General features: G+C 38.5%; 1 non-coding gene across 1 annotated transcript; it reads left to right on the top strand.

The window, feature by feature from the left end:
* Positions 1 to 670: 670 nt before the first annotated feature.
* LOC118891399 lies at positions 671 to 773 on the top strand. The gene has a single exon (XR_005018982.1). It is a non-coding gene; the product is annotated as a U6 spliceosomal RNA (small nuclear RNA).
* The last annotated feature ends 23,002 nt before the right edge of the window (positions 774 to 23,775 follow it).

Raw genomic sequence — 23,775 nt, 5'->3', positions numbered from 1 at the left:
CGCATGCACAGGCACTATGGCCATAGAAACACATTGTTTATGAGAGTCTCTATTTTAACAGCAAAGAAACATATTTCTCCTCTCTCTTCCCTGCTATCAAGGTGCATATCATGCAATATGAAAAAGAGGAAAAGGAAAGAGATGACTTTCTTTGAGAGGGAATAAAAACCAGAATATTCGTAGTGACTTTCAAAATATTTTTTGGAAATGTAGAGGCTAAATTCTCTGGCACACAGGTACCAAGATTGCATAACATAGGAATGAATCAAGTGATATAATGATAAATACCTTTTTTTCAAGTTCTGCTTCCTGTGATGGCTGTTCTTTGTGATTACATTTCGCTGTTATATAGAAACCCATAATTATCAGGGATGATATCCAGTCACTATCATGTGTTGCAGTGATCAAAATGGTAAATTTCCACAATTTATCTTTTTTTAAATTAAAATGTTTAATATTTTCTAAACATCTAACACTTAAATAGGTGTCAATACATCAACATTTTACTTTCTAGTGTCCTTAGGTCCAGCACAGGATAGTTAGTGATTTAGAAAGGTTTATTGTCTCTCCTATTGCAGTAATATGTGATCCCTATTTGCCACACTTAAAATAGTTTTTCTGAATATTTTAGTTATTAGTATTTATATTAATCAAAATCCTAAATGAGTATTTGCTTCAACAGCACATATATTAAAATTGGAATGATACAGAGAAGGTTAGCATGCCCCCTGCACAAAGATGACATGCAAATTCATGAAGCATTTTACACACACACACATGCTAAAACAACTGCATAACACCTTGCTTCATATCATGAAAAAGAATCTTGATACATTTTTGGAGGCATATGCCTATGCTCAAGACTTACAAATACAGACGTGTTTTGAAATTTTGTAATTTTAAGTCATTCTTTGTAATAACTTTAAAAAAATTCTTCAGAAATATTTTAGAGTTTTCTCTGTATTGCTAGAATACTATAATCACATAATCCTGTGTTTTGGTGTGTTTTCTTTTTCCCTCTGAAAACTTTTCTCCTATTTCTGGTATTACAAAATTGCATGATAATGGTATATCTTGGTTGGGAACATTTTAATTCATTGGGCTGGTACTCAGTTAATAACTTTTCAATATGGAGTAATTTTTTTTCTGTTCTAGGGACTCTCATGAATTATTTCTTTGTCAATTTTCCCACCCCAACTTCTCTGATATTCTAGAACTTCTATTAGAAAATATTTAAACATATGGATCTTCACTATTTTCCATTGCTTTGCCTTTTTTCCTGCTTTTTAGATTTCCTCTATCTCCCAAACTTTCTACAATTTTTTTTTTTTTTCAAATAACCTCTAAGTCTGTTGTTTTGGACAGAATAAACAAACACCTTTTCTTCTTGAGGATATGAGTTAGAGATTTTTTGCCTTATTTTTGTTGCTTTTTCTCTTCCTTGCACTCCCTCAGTTTCTTCTGCCTTTTTTGATTTATTTTTGTTCTTTGTTTTTCTTGTTGGAGGCTTCACTAACGGTGGCAATCAGACAAGTTTCAGTCTCTGAAGAACTCTCACAGGACTCGCAATGATAATGCTTAAGAATCTAAAGGTTATAGCCAGAAAAGAATACAAAATAGCAGCGGCATTGAAGTAAGGAAATGAATCTCAAGGAAAGGCCACCTCATAGCATAGATCAGGAGAAGCCAGGAACTAGCTCTGATTGCCCTCCATCTGCAGGACTGTAGTCGATGTACTTTCTCAAATTGGAAACCACCAAGGTAGGCACAGAACGTATAAAAACCAGGAGACCTAATCTAGGCATATTCTTGTGAAGTAACCAGCCCCAGTGGAAGAACCCTTCGGGGGTCTCACTTAAAGCAGGTGTAAACCAGCCTCTCACTGTTATCGATAAACAACACCTCACAAGCCGCTACAAACCACCAGAACTCATCATGGCCCCTCGGATGAAAAGCAACACTATTAATCAGTACAATTCATGCCTTGACTAGGAGTCAACACTGTCTTGGTATACCTCTTACTTTTCCAAAACACTCTAGGCGTGCTGGAACTAACCTTTACAGCACAGGCTTCCCTTAAATAAAAGAATGCCACCAAAATATTGACTGAAATTCTGAAAACACATGCATGACTTAACCTCTAAATCCTGGTGAACGGGCATTTGCATTGGAGAATACCAAATGGAAATTTGGGGAATTGCTGTTTGAGGCAATTCAGATTCCCCAGAGAAGGTTATGATCCGAAAGAAGTCAAAAGTAGCTCCGAGTCGGGCTCTAACCAGACAACAGGACCAGGAGCCAGAGCAGGAAGCAGGCGCCTGGCCAACGTCGCCCTCCCTGTGCGCAGCTCTGCACTCCTTCTTAGAGTCTCACAGCCCCGCAGGCCCCTCGCAACTGCGCATTTCACCCTGCGTTTTCAATGGAGTTACTGTGTTGGCAATTGCATAGCACAGGGAGATCAGCTCGGTGCTTTGTGACCACCTAGAGGGGTGGGATAGGGAGGGTGGGAGGGAGGGAGATGCAAGAGGGAAGAGATATGGGAACATACGTATATGTATAACTGATTCACTTTGTTATAAAGCAGAAACTAACACACCATTGTAAAGCAGTTATACTTCAATAAAGACGTTTAAAAAAAAAAAAAAGAAGATTTTCAATTGTTGCTTCTGATACTGACTGACTGGGTTCTCAATTCACACCTGTGACAGCCCCAAATGTTACAAAGTAACAAACAAAATAGTCCTTGGATGCAGCAGTTTTCTGGGAGATTGTTACGCTGACAAAAATTATTGAAGCAAGGCTAAAAATGCAGACGCTTTCCAATATGAAGGTTATGACTACAGGGGCCATTGATGCTATGCTGTTTACAATATTCTATTCAAGGTGCTTCTTTATGTTTACAATATCATCAGGGTGAGAAAGTGAAGGGAGACGTGTACAACTTTGACCTGGTGGGGTTTGCAAGCCTGGGATTTTCCGGGTGAAATTCACAACTAGCCCATGTATGTGAAAGGCAAGGAGAGACTGGAGAAAGAGGAGGGCCACTGCAGATTGGTAGGCAGGTGGCTGCAAGATGAGTAGGTCTCTGCACCTGCCCCACAGAATCTTAAGAGCTTATAAAGAGGCCTTAACAGGGTTCAGTCTTGTATACAGTCCAGATGGTCTCAATAACACAGACTGTCTCAAGGCTGCGTCCTTGAAGCAGCTCCTAGTGCAGAACGTACAGTTTAAGGACAGAGGAGCTGGTAAGGAGCCTCCAATTGCCCAGGTCTGGCTAGAAGATCAACCAGCTGTTGGTCTTACAAGCCCCACCCCCTGCCCCCAGCATACTGTGCCCTGAGCAGTCAGCAGGTTTTACTACCATGGAGGTGGCTCATTTGGCAGCTATCTGGTTGTCCTGCAGGCACATACCACAGCAACAGTACAGGCACATGCAAGAGAAAAACCAGATTAAGATAATAATTCCCAAAATAAGTAATAATTTTTTCCGCCCCAGGATCTGAACCACTGATTTATTAGGTCCCCTAGGCTGGGGGTCAGGTCACTCATGGCGTTCACTTGTGTTCTCATGTGATCTAATAAAGATGATGTATTAGTGGACTCATCAGGTATGAATATACAACATTCTGTTTGGATAATGGCACAGATGCCTCCTTGAGAGGCAGTAATAATGTCCAAGACCATCCTATCTCGGAGGACAGATTTTCTCATTAGAGACACTTCAGTGTTCAGTAAGAACAGATTTTGTCATCTATCATTTAAGACTTTCTGGGTGAATTTAGTAAGGCCTTCTATGAGTGCTATTAATTGTCCTTTAGGCCAACGGAGGGAACAGAGATGGTGGCCAAATGATCATTCCAGTAGGAAACAGAACATGCCCATCTGGCCTTGAGGAGATGGTGGTTTGCAACTTTTGTTACCATGGGGCAGATTGTCTCCTATGTCCAGGGAAAACCCAGGGTGCATCAGCCCAAAGATTTTTGCCACACAACTACTGGATCCCATTCAGGGCTACCCAATAAATACCTGGCCAGTGCAACCAGTCAGTGCCAAACCAGTCACCATTCTTTCATGTGACAGAATGACTACACAGTTCTGGTGATATCTAGCTCATATCCCTGGTACACTTGGGTTGGTTCTGTTTAGAGTGATTTTTCTGTCCCCAACATAGGGGTGCACTAGTGTACAAATGTCCATAACCCAGGGTAAGCCACATGACTCCATCCCAAATATGAGTGTAGCCACCCATGACTCTGATGGTGGTATTTTTAGGACCTTCTGGTCAGCAGTTTGATGGGCTGCCTAGGTAGCTTGATCGACAGAAAAAGAATACCCATACTTAGCCTTATTAATAGTGCGTGACACAGGCCAGGCTTCTGGATCAGTATTGGTAATATCAGATGAATTGAGAGTCCTAATCCTAGCTTATTATTCCTTAATTTATTGCTTTAGTGCCTTCAAGTCCCCTTCCTGGAGTGGTGATACCCTCCATGGCAATCCTGATGAGCTAGAGAGGGGCAACTGACCACGTACTTAACAGTTGGATGGATTCCTTTGCCAGGCTTACTAAGAGGAGGCCCACTGTAGAAAGGTGTTATCATTAGGTGCCCATTCCATGACTGGATGCCACAGGAGCAGAGGGAGTCTAAGGTCAAAAAGATAGATATTTAATAGGAACTTGTATGGGAAGGTCTTCCCCTTCTATAATAATTGCACTTGTGGCCCAATCCTTAGATGTTAGTATGGCAGCAGCTTTAGGAATCTGACCTGGTTGTGGATACCATACATGTTGGCTGGGGAAACAGCACTTCAGGCATGGAGATGGACTGGGTGTGGGATACGCCAGACAGGCGCCCTCACTTTCTCCCCTCTTTCAGTAGTGTGTGTTCCATTCTAGGTACTGTGCATTTCAACAAGTCCAGCTTGCAGCAGGACAGTGGGATCCGAGTGGATATTGAGTAGCTCCCGCCCACCCAAGGGTGTAACTCACCCACTGCAAATTCCAGTAGATTACCTTTGCCAGGCGTGGTGGAGCTGAGTATTCTCAGCAGCACAGCACAGTGATCCATGGTGAGAGTTGGGACAATGACCATCTCCCAAGACTCCATATCTTTATGGTGTTGGGTGTAGGGGTCCCTAGTCTGACATATGGGGCAACAGGCCTTACCGGTTGATCATTCAAATGTATTAAAGCCTGGGATAGTACTTTAGCCCACCCGGCCAAGGTGGTTTTACCAGCTAGTTATTTAATTTGCTGATTTAATTTTCCATTCTTGCTTTCTACCAACCCTGCTACTTATAGGTTACAAGGGAAATGGAACCTCCATTCAATGTCATGCTCTTTTGCCCAGTCTTGTATATTGTGACCTTTGAAATATGATCCCCAATGACTGTCTACTGGATGAGGGTATCTCTACATGGTACTCAGCTTCTCTAATCCCCTAATGGTGGCAGCCTGGTTTGCATGGTGATGGGGAGAGCTTGGGTTAGGCCAGGCGCAGTGTCCACACAAGCCAAGGCATATTTAGAACCCTCACTCAAAAGGAGGGGACCAATATAATCAATTTGTCAATCTCTCATTGGTTGGGAACTCTGATGGATGGCCCCCAGAGTCCTATGGCAATTGCCTTGGGCACTGTTTAGAATACCCAGGACATGCTGTTACTGCATTAATGAAGTCACTGTATTTCAAGAGCAATCTGGCATCCTCAGCAATACACCATCCCACCCAGGTACTATGGTGGTCGCTCTTCCTATGCACCCAGTCTGCTGTGTCTACTGAAGGGTCCGTTGCTAGGCTCATACCTGGGCTAGGGCACTAACTTCCTGATTGCCAAGGGGTGTCAGCACCTTATGAGCTGGGAGTTGGAAGAGAGTGAGGACTGCCTCAGGCTCTTGCAAGCAAACCCAAATGTCTTTCCACATATCCTGACCCCACAAGGGCTTATTCACACCTTGGTGATCACCCACACCTCCTCTTCCCATTGTCTAAGCCATAGGATTAACCCCTTTAGAACAGCCCAACTGTCAGTGCAAAGGGTTAATGGCCAAGGCTCATGAGTGATGATCACCAGCCAAATCTGAGTTCAGACCACTGGCTGCTTCAGTTCATTCCTCTTTTCATCCAGATGGTGTCAGTGGTGGGCTGAATAGTGACTGCAGTCCACGTGGGTGGTCTGCCCTGACTAGACCCATTTGTATGCCAGGCATCAGTGGGAATTTCCCCGCTTCCCTCTTACAGGCCACAAAGGCTGCCATAGGAGGTCGGGGCATTTGAAGGATCTATTGATACATATTCTACAGGGCCTAGTACAACCTGCATTTCTAGAGACAGTTGGCTGGCAGACAGGATACTCCTCTGATGCAAAAAGGCATGCTACTTAGTCAAAGTGACAAGTTGAGCCTTGGTAGAGATGGGTTGATGGAACATATTCTCCATCCACCTCTTGACAGCAAGGGACATTCTTACCATGGTATGCTGTTCCTTCATAAGAGGCTCTACATGGAGGGGTGCTGTGTACACTGACAAGAACAGTTGTTCTACAGGAAAATATCAGTTTTCTGCCCCCTTCCAGAGCTGGGACCAAAATCCTAGGGATTCTCTCTCCTTCTGTTGTTTCTGCCAAAGTGCCCAACCTATACCTTCCGGAGTCATGGGCACATTTAACTCAAATTGTAGCCCCGCTTTGGAGATGCCCAGACCTTTAATCTGCTTCACTAGTATTTTTGCTTTCTCAAAGGCAGCTTGTTGCTCTGATCCCCTATGTGCCCTTTCTTTACCAGGCAGTAGGCAGTATAATGGACAAATGCACTGTGCCAAGTGAGGAATAAAAGTCCTCCCAAACCCAAATCCCTCAAAAGCTTGCACTTCTTCCACATTCTTAGGGTTTGGATAGGCCTGCACATTGTTGATAACAGCCTCTGGGACAACACTTGTGTCACGCACCCATATGACTCCCAAAAACTTTACAGCAGTACCTGGGCCTTGAATTTTCTGCAGGTTCATTGCCCATCCATTTGCTCACAGATGTTCCAGCAAAATCTACAGAGTGGCCTGCAGCAGAGGCAAGTTTTCCCATGTCAACATTAAACATTATGTCATCAATGTAATGGGCCCATTTTACTGATGTGGGGAAGTTCTCGGGCTACCATCACATGATCTATCACGGGGCTGTGTAGATGGCCTTGGGGAAGCACTTGAAAGGTCCATTGCTGCCCGTCCCACGTGAAGGCAAATTCATCTTGTGACTCAGCAGCCAGGGGTATACTGTACTGAAAAAGCATTTGCTAAGTCCAGTACGGCTTGGTGCACTCCTAGAACCAAGACCAAGGTATCTAAGATGGCGGCAATGCTGGCACAGCTGCACCAATGGAGGGCACTACCTTATTCAATGATCAGTAGTCTGTAGCCATCTGCCAAGAGCCATCTGCTTTTTACTGGCTATACTGGGATGTTGAAAGCACTATGGATGAAAGGTGCAATACGCACTTGGTGCAGTTTTTGGATAGTTTATCCTATTTCCCTATGTCTCTCAGACAATTTATATTATTTGACAGTTACCTCTCTTCCAGGGACTGTAGACTTACTGGTTCCCAGTTGGCTTTTCCCCTCAGGTACTGGTTTGATTACTCTAACCAGGAGGTGGATTTCACCGACAGAGGTTTGCAGAGTTTGACCTTGTAGGATATCAATGCCCAATATGCTCTCTGGTGTTGGAGAGATTAAAAACCTCATATTCTCATGGGGGAAAATGCCCAATTTGCAGTATCAAAGGGACCTTCCTAACCATAACCACTGCCCTCCATATCCACTGACGGTGCTGAGGGGGCCAGAAATATATCATTGCTAGAATGAAAATTAAAACTCCAATGAAATACTACTATACAACCAACTTAGTACAAAGTAAGAAGTAATACAATACCAAGAATAGGTAAGAATGTAGACTACTAGGGATATCCATACCCTGTAGGTGGTATACTTTCTTTTGAAAGCAGTATAGACATTTCTAGTGATGTTGAAATTATATATAGCAAAAGTGTGTTATGTATACATGATGTGTGGACAGAACATTCTCAGCAGCATTATCTATAACGTTGGAAAAAATCTAATTTTCATCTTCATTAGAATAAATAAAGGAATTGTTCTGCATTTATAAAGTGAATGTAAAACTCTGATATGGACATGTTATTTTATTCATTGACATATTTGACTGGTTTCAAAAGTGAGCTTAGGAAACAAAATACATGCAATGAAAGAAAACAAATAAGAAAGGAAGAAAAGCAAAATAAGGAAAACTAGAGACAATAGATCTATACAGAAGCCATCACCAATGTGGCCAGTGTTTGCCCATGCTATATTAATATCAAAATTCTGAAACTTGTGGGAATTCAGTTTTGTTGTTACAACATAATGAGATTTGTGTTCTTTACAGCCATGTCTAACAACTTTTCAATGTAATCACTTGAAAATGTGCAATTAATATTTGAGAGTTTTTTCCAAATTTTCTCAAAACCAAAAGACGTTCATTAAATACACAAGTGTCAGAGTTCCTAGCTCTGTTGTTGCTACACTGGATGTTACAAGATAGCATCAACATATTATATATTTCTTCCACTCTCCCATTAGTACTAATATTATCATATACTTTAAAGTACTATGTGGGAGGTGTGGATATAAATTCTCATTAGCAGCTAATGAAATCTCTGCTTATATGGAGTTCTATTCTGTATGTATTAATATTAAAAATTACCTCTATATTTGGGAGAGTATATATAAGGTCTCAGTATAGCCATAGCCTATGTCCGTTGTTATAAACGTAACTTAATTATGTAGCTGGAATAGGATGTCAGCAGCCTATGAACATTTTAAAAAAAGGCAATTTGTTTTTCTCTCAATAATGTTTCTATGAATTTTAGACTAAAATGGCACTAGAATGATCTATGGCTAATGCTTCCTTTTGTCAAATAAAAGGTGATTTTCCTTCTTTCTACTCCTGATAATCTTTTCACTGGGCTTTATTCTCTCCACTCTTCCCTCTGAGATCTTGCCCAGTTAATTATATCCTCTCTTTCTGATCGCTACAATCTCCTCTGGCTTCCCTAGCTAAAAAAAAAAACAAGCTGAATTCTCCTGTGAAAATAAAAAAAAAAAACAAAACAAGCAAACAAAACACCTCCTGGATTTTTAATGTACTACCTTATTTATTTATTCCTTTCTCTTCCAACTACCTGAATGCTCACTGACTTCTCAACAAATTAAATTCTGAGTTCTTCCACTCTTGCTTTATTCTAAACATGTTTTTGCTAAAGTAACCAAGGGTTTATTAATTGTCCAGAACAGTAATCTCACTTTTATCCTTGTTGTAATATTCCTCACTCTAACATTGGTCCCTAGTGAATATCTCATATTTCTCAAACTCTTTCCTAGACATCTATCATAGCACTCTTTTTTGGCTATTTCATACCATTTTTTTTAAAATTATTTATTTATTTATTTATTTTTGGGTGTGTTGGGTCTTCGTTTCTGTGCACGGGCTTTCTCCAGTTGTGGCAAGCGGGGGCCACTCTTCATCGCGGTGCGCAGGCCTCTCACTGTCGCGGCCTCTCTTGTTGTGGAGCACAGGCTCCAGACGCGCAGGCTCAGTAGTTGTGGCTCACAGGCCCATTTGCTCCGTGGCATGTGGGATCTTCCCAGACCAGGGCTCGAACCTGTGTCCCCTGCATTGGCAGGCAGACTCTCAACCACTGCACCACCAGGGAAGCCCTATTTCATACCATTTTGACAATTTTTTTCTCCCTCTCCCTCTGTAGCACATCCCCCCTCTATGATGGTATTCTCTTGGGAGTTTGCTTATAGCCCTCAGGTTTTCTCCTTCTATATTTCCCCCAAAGGGATCTCCTTCTATTCCCATAATTCGGCACATAATCTCTAAGCTATTAACTCCCAAATATAAGTTATCTCCACATGTTTTCTTTGGCAGCAGTTTGGTTTGAGTGACTCTTTAACAAAACTGGAATTTGTTAGCAAACATTAAAAAAATTTCCATTTGGGCATAACAGGAAAAAATGACTTGTACTTCAGTGTTTCTGATTTGCAGAAGATCTTTAAAGTGGGTTGCTAAAGATGCCTGTAACTAAGAATGGCACTGCCCTGATGCCTAAAATTTGCAATCTTGTAATATATTTATTATAACAATACTCAGAATGAAGTCTTAAAAGATCCCAGGCTTTTGGCATGCCTGGCTGGGGGGTTCACATTGATTTCAGACTGGGTACAATCAGCTGAGAACATGGATAAAGTATATCAAAGTTTTCTAACCTTTTTAAGCACATGATTATCTGCCAGAAAGATTTGTATACATACATTGCCATGTGTTTTCCAAGCTAGCGAAGAATTCACATAAGAATAACTATATTATAAAAATACTTATAAATCAAAGAAATGTCTCTGTTACATTTTAAAATTGCTTGTGGTACTATAAATGTGTCAGAAAAAAGAGTATACAGAGAAGAAACAAGAAGAACTACAATTCTGCAGCGTGTAGAATGAAAACCACATTCACAGAAAGATAGACAAAATGAAAAGGCAAAGGACTATGTATCAGATGAAGGAACAAGATAAAATCCCAGAAAAACAACTAAATGAAGTGGAGATAAGAAACCTTCCAGAAAAATTATTCAGAATAATGATAGTGAAGATGATCCAGGACCTCGGAAAAAGAATGGAAGCAAAGATCGAGAAGATGCAAGAAATGTTTAACAAATGCCTAGGAGAATTAAAAAACAAACAGAGATGAACAATACAATAACTGAAATGAAAACTACACTAGAAGGAATCAATAGCAGAATAACTGAGGCAGAAGAACGGATAAGTGACCTGGAAGACTGAATGGTGGAATTCACTGCTGCAGAACAGACTAAAGAAAAAAGAATGAAAAGAAATGAAGACAGCCTAAGAGACCTCTGGGACAACATTAAACGCAACAACATTCGCATTATAGGGGTCCCAGAAGGAGAAGAGAGAGAGAAAGGACCAGAGAAAATATTTGAAGAGATTATAGTCGAAAACTTCCCTAACATGGGAAAGGAAATAGCCACCCATGTCCAGGAAGCGCAGCAAGTCCCATACAGGATAAACCCAAGGAGAAACACACCGAGACACACAGTAATCAAATTGGCAAAAATTAAAGACAAAGAAAAATTACTGAAAGCAGCAAGGGAAAAACGACAAATAAAATACAAAGAAACTCCCATAAGGTTAACAGTTGATTTCTCAGCAGAAACTCCACAAGCCAGAAGGGAGTGGCATGATATACTTAAAGTGATGAAAGGGACGAAACTACAACCAAGATTACCATACCTGGCAAGGATCTCATTCAGATTCGATGGAGAAATCAAAAGCTTTACAGACAAGCAAAGGCTAAAAGAATTCAACACCACCAAACCAGCTCTACAACAAATGCTAAAGGAATTTCTCTAAGTGGGAAACACAGAGAAGAAAAGGACCTACAAAAACAAACCCATAACAATCAAGAAAATGGTAATAGGAACATACATATCGATAATTACCTTAAATGTGAATGGATTAAATGCTCCAACCAAAAGACACAGGCTCGCTGAATGGATACAAAAACAAGACCCATATATATGCTGTCTACAACACGCCCACTTCAGACCTAGGAACACATACAGACTGAAAGTGAGGGGTTGGAAAAATATATTCCATGCAAATGGAAATCAAAAGAAAGCTGGAGTGGCAATACACATATCAGATAAAATAGACATTAAAATAAAGAATGTTACAAGAGACAAGGAAGGACACTATGTAATGATCAAGGGAGCAATCCAAGAAGAAGATATAACAGTTATAAATATATATGCACCCAACATAGGAGCACCTCAATACATAAGGCAACTGCTAACAGCCATAAAAGAGGAAATTGACAGTAACACAAAAATAGTGGGGGACTTTAACACCTCACTTACACCAATGGACAGATCATCCAGACAGAAAATTAATAAGGAAACACAAGCTTTAAATGACACAATAGACCAGATAGATTTAATTGATATTTACAGGACATTCCACCTGAAGACAGGAGAATACACTTTCTTCTCAAATGCACACGGAGCATTCTCCAGGATAGAGCACATCTTGGGACACACATCAAGACTTGGTAAATTTAAGAAAACTGAAATCATATCAACCATCTTTTCTGACCACAACACTATGAGATTAGAAATCAATTACAGGGAAAGAAACGTAAAAAACACAAACACATGGAAGCTAAACAATACGTTACTAAATAACCAGGAAATCACTGAAGAAATCAAAGAGGAAATCAAAAAACACCTAGAGACAAATGACAACAAAAACATGACAATCCAAAAGCTATGGGATGCAGCAAAAGCAGTTCTAAGAGGGAAGTTTATAGCAATACAATTCTACCTCAAGAAACAAGAAACAACTCAAATAAACAATCTAAACTTACACATAAAGGAACTAGAGAAAGAAGAACAAACAAAACCCAAAGTTAGTAGAAGGAAAGAAATCATAAAGATCAGACCAGAAATAAATTAAAGAGAAACAAAGCAAACAATAGCAAAGATCAATAAAACTAGAAGCTGGTTCTTTGAGAAGATAAACAAAACTGATAAACCTTTAGCAAGACTCATCAAGAAAATGAGGGAGAGGACTCAAATCAATAAAATTAGAAATGAAAAAGGAGAAGTTACAACAGACACTGCAGAAATACAAAGCATCCTAAGAGACTACTACAAGCAACTCTATGACAACAAAATGGACAACCTGGAAGAAATGGACAAATTCTTAGAAAGGTATAACCTTCCAAGACTGAGCCAGGAAGAAATAGAAAATATGAATAGACCAATCACAAGTAATGAAATTGAAACTGTGATTACAAATCTTCCAACAAACAAAAGTCCAGGACCAGATGGCTTCACAGGTGAATTCTATCAAACATTTAGAGAAGAGCTAACACCCATCCTTCTCAAACTCTTCCAAAAAATTGCAGAGGAAGGAACACTCCCAAACTCATTCTATGAGGCCACTATCACCCTGATACCAACACCAGACAGAGATACTACAAAAAAAGAAAATTACAGACCAATATCACTGATGAATATAGATGCAAAAATCCTGAACAAAATACTAGCAAACAATCCAACAACACATTAAAAGGATCATACACCATGATCAAATGGGATTTATCCCAGGGATGCAAGGACTCTTCAATATATGCAAATCAATCAATTCAATGCACCATATTAACAAATTGAAGAATAAAAACCATATGATCATCTCAATAGATGCAGAAAAAGCTTTTGACAAAATTCAACACTGATTTATGATAAAAACTCTCCAGAAAGTGGGCATAGAGGGAACCGATCGTAACATAATAAAGGTCATATATGACAAACCCACAGGAAACATCATTCTCAATGGTGAAAAACTGAAAGCATTTCCTCTAATATCAGGAACAAGACAAGGATGTCTACTCTCACCACTATTATTCAACATAGTTTTGGAAGTCCTAGCCACAGCAATCAGAGAAGAAAAAGAAATAAAAGGGATACAAATTGGAAAAGAAGAAGTAAAACTGTCACTGTTTGCAGATGACATGATACTATACATAGAGAATCCTAAAGGTGCCACCAGAAAACTACTAGAGCTAATCAATGAATTTGGTAAAGTTGCAGGATACAAAACTAATGTACAGAAATCTCTTGCATTCCTATACACTAACAATGAAAGATCAGAAAGAGAAATTAAGGAAACAATCCCATTCACCATTGCAACAAAAAGAATAAAATACCTAGGAATAAACCTACTTAAGGAGGTAAAAGACCTGTATGCAGAAAACAATAAGACACTGATGAAAGAAATCAAAGAAGGCACAAACAGATGGAGACATATACCATGTTCTTGGATTGGAAGAATCAATATTGTGAAAATGACTATACTACGCAAAGCAATCTACAGATTCAATGCAATCCCTATCAAATTACCAATGGCATTTTCTACAGAACTAGAACAAATCATCTTAAAATTTGTACAGAGACACAAAAGACCCCGAATAGCCAAAGCAGTCTTGAGGGAAAAAATCGGAGCTGGAGGAATCAGACTCCCTGACTTCAGATTATACTACAAAGCTACAGTAATCAAGACAATATGGTACTGCCACAAAAACAGAAATATAGATCAATGGAACAGGATAGAAAGCCCAGATATTAAACCCTCGTACCTATGGTCAACTAATCTATGACAAATGAAGCAAGGATATACAATGGAGAAAAGACAGTCTCTTCAATAAATGGTGCTGGGAAAACTGGACAGCTACATGTAAAAGAATCAAGTCAGAACACTCCCTAAGACCATACACAAAAATAAATTAAAAATGGATTAAACACCTAAATGTAAGACCAGACACTGTAAAACTCTTAGAGGAAAACATAGGAAGGACACTCTTTGACATAAATCACAGCGAGATCTTTTTTGACCCACCTCCTAGAGTAATGGAAATAAAAACAAAAATAAACAAATGGGACCTAATGAAACTTCAAAGCTTTTGCACAGCAAAGGAAACTATAAACAAAACGAAAAGACAACGCTCAGAATAGGAGAAAATATTTGCAAACGAATCAACGGACAAAGGATTAATCTCTAAAATGTATAAACAGCTCGTGCAGCTCAATGTTAAAAACACAAACAACCCAATCGAAAAATGGGCAGAAGACCTATATAGACACCTCTCAAAAGAATACATACAGATGGCCAAGAAGCACATGAAAAGCTGCTCAACATCACTAATTATTAAAGAAATGCAAATCAAAACTACAATGAGGTATCACCTCACACCAGTTAGAATGGGCATCATCAGAAAATCTACAAACAACAAATGCTGGAGAGGGTGTGGAGAAAAGGGAACCCTCTTGCACTGTTGGTGGGAATGTAAACTGATACAGCCACTATGGAGAACAGTATGGAGGTTCCTTAAAAACTAAAACTAGAATTACCATATGACCCAGCAATCCCATTACTGGGCATATACCCAGAGAAAACCATAATTCAAAAAGACACATGCACCCCAATATTCATTGCAGCACTATTTACAATAGCCAGGTCATGGAAGCAACCTAAATGCCCACTGACAGATGAATGGATAAAGGAGATGTGGTACATATATACGGTGGAATATTACTCAGCCATAAAACAGAACGAAATTGGGTCATTTGTAGAGACATGGATGGACCTAGAGACTGTCATACAGAGTGAAGTAAGTCAGAAAGAGAAAAACAAATAACATATATTAATGCATATATGTGGAATCTAGAAAAATGCTACAAATGAACCAGTTTGCAAGACAGAAATAGAGACACAGATGTAGAGAACAAATGTACAGACACCAAGGGGGGAAAGTGGGGTGGGTGGTGGTGGGATGAATTAGGAGACTGGGATTGACATATATACACTAATATGTATAAAATAGTTAACTAATAAGAACCTGCTGTATAAATATTTAAAAAAACGAGTATACAAAATGCAGTACACACAGGAATATTTTGGCTAAGATTAGGTTTCCAATGCTAATGCCTATAATTACCATAAAATTAATTACATTTGGACTAATTATTTTAAAGATAAAAATAAAGACACATTGTTCTTCAAATCTTAGAAGTTGGACTTAGAATAAACATTTGTAGACTCAGTTCCAGTTATGATAAATATCATTAGGTTGTCCGTCCTTAAAATTTAAATTCAATTTCATTCACTGTTTAAATCTGATTTTACAAATCAAACTCAAGTAAGGAAACAAATGGAAATGCATCTTTCAGCAGCATCTTCTGACAGTATATGATAAACAGCATCATTTACAGGACACTGCATCATACCATTTACATTTAGAAAGAAGAAAAATGCTGATTAAGCTTCCATTTGGTCCAGGCCTTCCAATACATAGTGTGTTAGGCAATTTAATCTTTGTAGTTTTAAAACCACACACATCTCTAATCATAACATGCCATAAGCAATAAAGCTACCAGAGTGAGTAGGACTGTTTTCTTCTGACACATTATAACATCTCTGAGCCAGCAGTATTCCAAAAACATGTGTTATTATTATCTTTGGATTGACATCTCAGCACCCAAGGGTCTCTTCCTCTCCCCAAGGTTTGTTTTTAAAACCCACAAAGGGCTCCCTGAAAGTAAGTGTAAAATTGTATTTCCTATTCAATGACTCATCCACTCATTTAAAAGGAAAAAAAAAAAATCTGACTGTTTTGCAATCAAATAATCTCCATGTTTGGAGCAGGGTTAAACAAAACAAGAAAACTGCTAAACATTCTGAAATTTTGTTATTAGATTTGGTGAAAGTTGTGCATGCATTAAAATTGCTCATTTTTTTTTTTGAACATATTAGAGGTGGTGATATGCCTAGAGGAATGCCGCAGGTTTATAGCATAAAAATAAAAATACAAAGAAGAAACCTCACTACTTTATAATTTCAGATGATTAAATAAATGTCTGAGTTGACACTGATCTTTTTACTAATTGTGAAGAAAATTTTCCCTATGTATTTATGATAGTAAAAAAAAAATTGTAGATAGATTATTAGATCCATATTCTGTTATCTGGATAACTGCTTTTAAGTACTCTCTGGTATTTCAAAGTAATTTTTATCTTATCAGTGTGTCTACTTATAAATCATTCTTATCTGTTCCTTAAAGCAACTTCCAACACATAGTCCTGACATCCAATTTTAGTTACTCAATGTAGGTAAAATAAGTAAAATATATACATTTAAAATAGTTTGCAGTTTAGACTGGCCTTCTATTAGTCCAAAGTACTTAGGTTTTTTTTTTTTTTTCATTTTAGAAACTCTTGGTTGGAAGCTATATTCTTTCTTTATTATGCCCCATTTACTTTAAGTATCCTTGAAAAAATATCTAAGACAGGAAAGGAGAATACTTGTGTCTTAATCCTTTATTAAAATTCAGAGAGAAGACAATGTGGATGATCAGTTCTCATACAATAAAGATTGTAAAATAGGGACTTGAAAAAAATTAAGCTATGTCTGAATATGAATAAGGTATTTTATATCTGTAAAATCTCAAATTATCTGAGAAATTTTATTTTTGTTAGGTATAGTACTTTAGACTTTCCATGCTGAGTTGTGGTAAATGTGTGGGTATGTATGTCTGTGTGTGTGTGTGTGTGTGTGTGTGTGTGTGTGTGTGTGTGTGTGTGTGTGGAGAGAGAGAGAGAGAGAGAGAAGGAAGGGGGAGAGAGAGAGAGAGAAGACCACAGGCTAATCTGCATTGCCTTTAAATTCATTAGTAGGGTAATATTCTGATCCTAACTCTGTCTTGATCTGAAAAAAATCATGCCTCAAATCTAAGCTTAGACTACTTCTGGACATTCTGTTCTTTTCTTATTAAAATCTACAGTTATTATATTATGGTATGTGCATTTATCATGCACTGCCTTGTGGACTGTGTGTGTGTGTGTCTGTATATGTGTATTTAATCTGTCTATTTAATGTCTTTTCACTTATGCATTCATCTTTCAAGTATAAGCTTAAATGTCACTTCCTCTTTAACACCTATTCACCTCACTCCCAAACTGGGTCAAATCTATTAATTTTATATACTCATAACACTCTATACTTGTCTTTTAACACCTTTTTAAAAACTATACTTGAATAAGTATTTGTATGTTGACATGCACAGTTTCCTACTCTTGACTCCATGCTCCATGAGAGGGTGACCTTTTCTGACATTCCATGCCTGTCCCACCGGGACCTAGCACAATGCATTGGTCATAGAATGGGAGTGCCTCCATAATGAAAGAATATAAGGATGAATAAATACAAAATTGAATAATATTGTAATATTCTTGAGAATCACAGAGTCATAGTTTTGTATCTTGGTGCATATTCCTTGGAATTACTAATAGAAAAGAGTTCCAAAATCTGCACTAGCGAGTGAATAAGGCATCTCCCCCAGTAGACATATGGTTTAGTGAGGAGAGAGAGGTTAACCAAATAACTACATAAGTGAATATAAAACAACATGGTGATTACTGTGTGATTATAAAGGAGAGGTACATGATACTGTGGTAGATGGAACAATGAAATGTATATTAGGCTGACTTCCCTAAGTCAGGAGGAGATCAAACCAGGCTTTCCTGACAAAGCTGAAGTTGGGAATAGGCTTTGAGTAAGGTTGTTTTAATACTATCATATCTTTCAGATAACAAAACTAGGGCCTAGGAATGTTTATAAATTTGCCATATATGACGCTAATTCGTGGAAAGGCCAAGGCTAGATCTCAGGGCGAAGTAAAAGCAACATTTATTGAGGCTTATCAAGTGTTATGAACAGCCTTGAAAGATTGTTTTTTATCTCATTTAAACTCTCTCTCTCTCGTTCTCTCTCTCTCTCTGGGAGGAGTTTCAGTCCTTTTTATTCTACTCCTTGGTTCCCCATACAGGGAAGAAGAATTAATAACCTGAATGATTAGCAACTAATGATTTATTATTCCACATTCACTACTAATTATATCTCCATTCTCTGAAAAGCAAATTCATACTAATTCATGGATGATCTCTGTTATACTTTCTCTGAGTATCTAGCTATCTCAGTAAATTAAACTGTGGACAGTTCTGTGCTGGAGCTGCTCTGGTCCATCCCTTCCTACTACATTCAGCATGGTGGCTTAGTGGGTGCTCAGCTGCTTTCAGGAGCTGCACAAACACTCTTTACCCTGCGTGATTGCCACTGTTTCTATTTTTTGTGGGGTGTGACCAGAAGGAGATCAATAATATCCAAAGAATCAGATTCAATGGAATATTACTCAACCATAAAAAGAAACGAAATTGAGTTATTTGTAGTCAGGAGGATGGACCTAGAGTCTGCCATACAGAGTGAAGTAAGTCAGAAAGAGAAAAACAAATACCATACGGTAACACATATATATGGAATCTAAAAAGAAAAAAAAAAAAAAGAAAAGGTTACGAAGAACCTAGGGGCTGGACAGGAATAAAGGCACAGACACAGAGAATGGACTTGAGGACGTGGGGAGGGGGAAGGGTAAGCTGGGACAAAGTGAGAGAGTGGCATGGACTTATATATACTACTAAATGTAAAATAGCTAGTGGGAAGCAGCCGCATAGCACAGGGAGATCAGCTCGGTGCTTTGTGACCACCTAGAGGGGAGGGATAGGGACGGTGGCAGGGATAGGGATGGTGGGAGGGAGACGCAAGAGGGAGGAGATATGGGGATACATGTATATGTATAGCTGATTCACTTTGTTATAAAGCAGAAACTAACACACCATTGTAAAGCAATTACACTCCAATAAAGATGTTAAAAAAAAAAAAAAAGAAAAGGAAAGAAACCCCCATTCATGTGATTCACCCAGATAGGTCCATGGCTTTGCATTGGATATTGCCTGACTTCAACCCTCCTAAACTGGTATTTAATTTCCCATATGACTGCTACTACTTTGTATATTCTTCCTGGCGACTTCTTGGGAAGTAGTGGACATGCGATTCAGTCATCTGATTACTTAGCTGTAATACCACCTAATCCAGGATGTCGGCAAATTCCTGCCCATGAGCCAAATTCCACTGGATGCCTGTTTTATAGATAAAGGTTTGTTGAAAATTAGCCACGCCCATTCATTTGTGTATCATTTCTGGCTGCTCTTCTGCTACAATGGCAGTGTTGAGTATCTGTCAAAGAGATTGTATGGTCTGCAAAGTTGAAAATATTTGCTATCTGATCCTTTACAGAAAGAGATTTAAGACCTTGATCTAAGCTAACCTTTACTTCTATCAATAAGTACTGTCTACTGAATATTTCTTATGATTTAAATAAAAAACCTTGATTGAATCATCTGATAGAAATACTGAAGATTTACAGCAACCTAATTTTGTCAAGAAGAAATTGTGTGCTTGAGTAAAAATAAACATTCTTACCAATAACTGATATATCTTGGAGAGAGTAGAGGGCTTAGAGATACTTGAATTTCCCTCCGCAGTGAGTGAAAAAATAAAAGACCTGAGGTATGCAAAAGAACCCTTAGATACCTTATATTCCCCTGTTTTTGTACCTCAGCACTTCTGTGATTTATTTCTTTGTTTGAATTTCTCCTTAGTATTTATTTCAGCTAGATTTCTCCTGTACTGTTAAAGTTGACTCTGGAACTCACCTTACCCTAGGAAGGTTTTGCCTGAGGAGGCTTGATAAATAGCATTTTCCTGGAGCAGATGATAAGGAAAGTGTTGTGTAGCGTGGATGTAGGAGGATCAAGGATGATCCTTGGCTAGTTGGCTCTGCTGACTGCAGTCATCTAGCTATGAGCTCACAGACTCACATAACAATGACATGTCAAAACAAAACAAAAATATACATCAGATATATTTTTTTAATTCTTTATGAATCAAAGTTTTTCATGCTGACACCTTCAAATTGAATTAATGGAACTAACATGCAGTATATTTATGAAATATTCCAGGATATTTCTATAGAGATACTGCTTCCATTTTTTTTGTGAAAGCAATCTGAATTAAAATTTAAGTATAGCCTCTCTTCCTTTTTTTTTTTTTTTTGGTGTGAACAAGAGAATAAAAAATACTATAATTTGGATGCCGCTGTTAAGCACCTGACAGTACTAAAGGACTCTCCTATCATTATGATTACTTGCCAATAGAAATTTCTCATGCAAGTCATTAACCTCCAATGGTCTCATTTATTTCTCCTCTCAACACTGATCAAATGATATATAAAATTTAAATTACCTACAGTTGACCTAAATAGATTATACTTCTATCCTGTGGTATATCAAGTATCCTCAGAACATCCATGCAAGGAATATAAGACTGCACACAACTGTATTTATTTTACAGGTGGAGAAACCAAGAAGGTTCAAATAAGGGCAAAAATGTACCTTTAGCTCACTTGATTATTAAAGATGCAAAGTTACAATAAAAGTACAACATGGAACATTAACACTTCAAGTACTCCTCTGGGAAAATATCAAATTTATGGGAACTTGATGTTATTTCTTTTGATTTTATTTTTACTTCTAAGCAATAGTTACATATAGTTTAAAGGCTCAAATAATACTATATGACTTATGGCAAAAATCAACAGTATGCTAATCCCCACTTCAATTTACCACTCTGCAGAGGCAACCACTTTCATCTTTTAAAATTTATTCTACTGATATATCCATATCAATATATATGGATATACAAATATCCATATATGCAAATAAATATTTATATTACTATTTTAAAATGTTTTACTCCTAGGCATTCTCTGTTGACATCCCTTCATAAAAAATGAGGATCTAGATATCCTTTGCACACCACCACCTCCCCCCATCACCCCTCCCCCACACCCATGCACACTTCCTAAACCCTCCTCCTCCTGATATAGTTATATTATTGTCATTTAGGTCACATAAATGTTCCTATATACAATTCATAAATACGTAAATGGTATTGACAGCTGAGTACTGGCTCACAACAGATGGAGGGAGTCCACGTTTAAATATGAAACTTTCAACAATCTTTTTATTTTGGTTTTACATTTTTCCCACTTAAAAAGGCATCTGGGTATCCCTTTTTGAGGGTTCCAAAGTATAATATCAGATTTTTAAAAATCAGCTTTGCTCATTTCTAGGTATAAATCATCCTTCTTAGGTTTCTAAAGTAATTTGTCATATGTATTAGTCAGAGTTCTCCTCAGAAAGCCATACATATACAAAGAGATAGAGATAAAGAGAGAGAGAGAGACTAGTTGATTATGAGATTTATTATGAGGCTCATGTAATTATGGAGGCTGAGAAGTCCCATGATCTGCCTCTGCAAGCTAGAAATCCAGGAGAACCAGTGGTGTAGTTCTAGTTTGAATTCAAAGGCCTAAGAACCAGGAGCACAGATGGTATAAATCCCAATCCAAGGGCAAAAGAAGACAAATGTTCCAGCTCTAGCAGTCACACAGAAATGGAATTCTCCCTTCCTCCACCTTTTTGTTTTATTCAGGTCCTCAACAGACTGTATCATGCCCACCCACATTGGGAAGGGCAATCTGCTTTACTCAGCTCACCAACTCAAATGCCAGTTTCTCAAGAAACACCCTTATAGACACACCCAGAAATAATATTTGATCAGATATCTGGGCATCCTGAGGCCCAGTCAAGTTGACACATAAAATTAAACATCATACCATATATACATCTGGTTCCTACTTTTCTTAACATTGCACTATTATACTCTAACATCTTTGCCTTTTTTGGCTTCAGTATCTTTATAAGTTCCCTTGTTGTCAATTTATTGGTATTTCTGGAAGGGATAGAGGATAATGTGTATGACAAATCCACCATATTTAACTGGATGCCCCTAATATTTATTTAAATCTTCTTTAATTGAAACTCTATTTTATTGTATGGAGAACATGTAGACTATCTACTCCTTAGGGTGCTCTTATATTCACACTTATAGCAAATGAAATAACCAGCTCATAAATAATTGCCAGAGGAAAAGCTCAGATGAATGGAGTGTCTGTCCTGTAATGATAGTTAAATATTCTGAATAGGTGAATATGTTTTACTCCTAGGAAATCATCAACTAAGGAGTGTTAGAAAACTTATGAGGCCACAAATGGGAAGGAAGGGGAATAACTTAGGCCACTGTTGATATCAGAGGAAGATGAAAACTTTTAGTACCCATTCACATGTATGAATTCTGTGCCATGCATAAAGTCCCTCTGTAGATCCTTATGAATGTCATACCACAGCAGATAAATATAGATTTGCCTGCCTTTTCACATGCTGCACCTTCTAAGAAATTCATCACTTTGCTCACATAAATATTAATAGCCTTTTAAAACTCAGATATAATGTCACCTTTTTTTCCAAATATATCTTGACCAGCTTTTACTGTCTTCTGTCTTCCCTTAACACAAAGAAAATATCTATATCATAGTCCCTTAGTAGGTATCCAGACTAGCCCCTAACATTTGTTATCTAGGACAGAGTAGACAGAAAGGTACCCAGTTCAAGTTCCATGTTCTTTAGCTTTCCACCCTATCTCTATTTTACATCTTTCCTTCCCAGGGGCCTTAAACACAGGTTTCTTCCAAAGTTGAGTTGCATACCGTTTCCCCAAACAATTATCCTTTCCTTACCTTTTAGGCAGAGGGGGAATGCACACTGGTGGGACAATCCTCTAGAAAACAATCATGTAGATGAAGCCTACACATGGCCTCAGGCCATTTGGGAGGCAATTCTATGCCAGGATATACAAAGAGAGCTCTGTGACATCTGGGCTCTGTGAACTCCTCACTCTGTTGAGAAGAGTCAACAAGAGACAATCAGAGGGGCTTCCCTGGTGGCGCAGTGGTTGAGAATCTGCCTGCCAATGCAGGGGACACGGGTTCGAGCCCTGGTCTGGGAAGATCTCACGTGCCGCGGAGCAGCTAGGCCCGTGAGCCACAACTACTGAGCCTGCGCGTCTGGAGCCTGTGCCCCGCAACAAGAGAGGCCGCGATAGTGAAAGACCTGTGCACCGCGATGAAGAGTGGGCCCCGCCTGCCGCAACTAGAGAAAGCCCTCGCACAAAACGAAGACCCAACACAGCCAAAAATAAATAAATAAATAAATAAATAATCCTTCCCTCTACTTTAAAAAAAAAAAAGAGACAACCAGAGTGGATATATCTGAAGTGTAGGTACCATTGGTATCATA

Source organism: Balaenoptera musculus, chromosome 2 (genome assembly GCF_009873245.2).
Source record: "Balaenoptera musculus isolate JJ_BM4_2016_0621 chromosome 2, mBalMus1.pri.v3, whole genome shotgun sequence".
Taxonomy (NCBI): domain Eukaryota; kingdom Metazoa; phylum Chordata; class Mammalia; order Artiodactyla; family Balaenopteridae; genus Balaenoptera; species Balaenoptera musculus.
Note: the sequence above shows the minus strand (reverse complement) of the source record. Positions and strands in the feature narration are given on the sequence as shown.